The sequence below is a fragment of the Peromyscus californicus genome, unplaced genomic scaffold, assembly GCF_007827085.1.
Source record: "Peromyscus californicus insignis strain IS unplaced genomic scaffold, ASM782708v3 Scaffold_15__1_contigs__length_86483966, whole genome shotgun sequence".
In the NCBI taxonomy this organism is placed as follows: Eukaryota; Metazoa; Chordata; class Mammalia; order Rodentia; family Cricetidae; genus Peromyscus; species Peromyscus californicus.
Genome location: NW_026294447.1, coordinates 81,170,454 through 81,172,901, shown reverse-complemented (window position 1 = coordinate 81,172,901; position 2,448 = coordinate 81,170,454).

Below are 2,448 nucleotides of genomic sequence, written 5' to 3'. Positions count from 1 at the left end.
ACCCATTTCCTACTTTTGTGGGGTTTGCTCCTGGCTCAGCTCATGGGGCCTATGGTTTTGTTTCACAAACTAATGAAAATGATCTCCTTAGAGACAAGCAAGGGGCTATCATTCTAGACCACAGGCTGTGCTCCATTGACAACTGCAGCCAAATTCCCTTGACCGTTAATTGTACAAAGTTCTCGCATCTTCAATGGAAGTTGGAATTTACCCCATGACCATCTGATTGCAAGCAACTGGCGGAAGAGGCGGACAGAAACACATAAGCATGCAGACACACAGTCCAGTGAACACTTACTGTATATCAGATGTTGTTATGTTTTACACAGTTAATTCCTCAATTCTTGTTATTTCTACTGGAATAAACAGTGGGTTGAAATAGAGTCATAAGTTTAGAGGTCATAAGAAAAATATAAGGTAGAGATTGGAACGGATAACATTTCTCAGGATAACCTCCTGTGTGCTATTTTTATAGTTTTCTTTTTTTTAAATTGTGAAATATATTATTTATTTATTTTTATTTATTATTCTCTCATATATTACATCCCAATCACAATTTCCCCCCTCCTGTACCACCCTTCTCCCCCAGATCCACTCTTCTTCTATTTCTCTTCAGAAAAAAGCAGGTCTCCTAGGAATATCAACCAAACATAGCATATCAAGTTGTAATAAGGCTAGGTATATCCCCTCATATTAAGGCTGGATGAGGCAACCCAGTAGGAGGAAAAGGGTCCCAAAAGCAGGCAAAAGAGTCAGAAACACCCCCATTCCCACTGTCAGGTGTTCCCCCCAAAACAAGCTACGCAACCATAACATACATGCAGAGGACTTAAGTGAGACCCATATGGGCTCTCTGATTGTTAGTTCAGTCTCTGTAAGCCCCTATGAGCCTTGCTTAGTTAATTTTGTGGGTTGTCTTGTGGTATTCTTGACCCCTCTGGTTCTTCCAATCCTTCTTTCCTCTCTTCTTCAAGACTCCCCAAACTCTGCCTAATGTTTGTTTGTGGATCTCTTCATCTTCTCCCATCAGTTGCTGGGTGAAGCCTTTCTGATGAGGATTTTGCTGGGCTCTTGTCTACAAGTATAGCAGAGTATCATTAGGAATCATTTCATTGGCTTTTTTTTTTTTTCTGGTCATGCTTGGTTCTATCCTAAATCTCTGGGCTATCCAGCCTCTCGTTCCTGGCCCTCAAGGTAGTGTCAGATATGGACTCCCTCTTGTGACATAAATCTCAAGCTGGACCAGTCATTGGTTGGCCACTCCCACAATTTCTGCACCACCTTTATCCTAGCACATCTTGCAGGCAAGACAAATTGAAGGCAGGAGGTTTTGTAGCTAGGTTAATGTCCCACTTCCTCCACGGGAAGCCTTGCCTGGTTATAGAAGAAGGCCATTCAGTTTCCATATCCCATATTACTAGGAGTCTTAGGGTCACCCTTGTAGTGTCCTGGGAGTTTCTATTGCACTAGGTTTCTATCTCACCCCTGAAATGCCCCCCAATTCCAGTCGTCGTCTCTCCCAGTACTCTCTCCCTCCAGTCACCCCCAATCCCTCTTGTTTCCATCCCCACCCTCACCCCCAGTCTACTTGCAAAATGCATTCTATTTTCCCTTCTCAGAGAGATTCAGGTGTCTCCCTTTGAGCCCTCCTTGTTACCTAGCCTCTCTCGATCTGTGCACTATAGCATGAGCTTATCCTTTACTTTACAGCTAATATCCACTTGTAAATGAGTACATACCATGTTTGTCTTTCTGGGTCTGGATTACCTCACTCAGGATGATTTTTTTTTCTAGTTCCATCCATTTGTCTTCAGTTTCATGATTTTTTTTTAAAACAGCTGAGCAATACTCCATTGTGTAAATGTATCACATTTTCTCTATCTGTCCAGTTGAGGGACATCTAGGTTGTTTCCAGTTTCTGGCTACTATGAATAAAGCTGCTATGAACATAGTTGAGCAAGTGTTCTTGTGGTAGGATGTAGTGTCCTTTGGGTATATGCCCAGGAGTGGTATTGCTGGGTCTTGAGGTAAATTGATTCTCAATTGTCTGAGAAACTGCCATATTGACTTTCAAAGTGGCTGTACAAGTTTGCATACCCACCAACAGTGGAGGAATGTTCCCTTTGCTTCACATCCTGTCTAGCATGAGGGGTCATATGTGTTTTTGATCTTAGTCATTTTGACAGGTATAAGATCTCAGAGTCATTTTGATTTGTTTCCCTAATGGCCAAGGATGTTGAACATTTCTTTAGGTATTTCTTGGCCATTTGAGATTCCTCTGTTGAAAATTTCCTATTTGGATCTGAACCCTATTTTTTAATTGGATTATTGGTTTGTTAATGTCTAGTTTCTTGAGTTCTTTATATATTTTGGATATTAGCCCTCTGTCAAATGTGTAGTTGATGAAAATATTTTCCCATTCTGTAGACTGCCATTTTGTCCTATTGA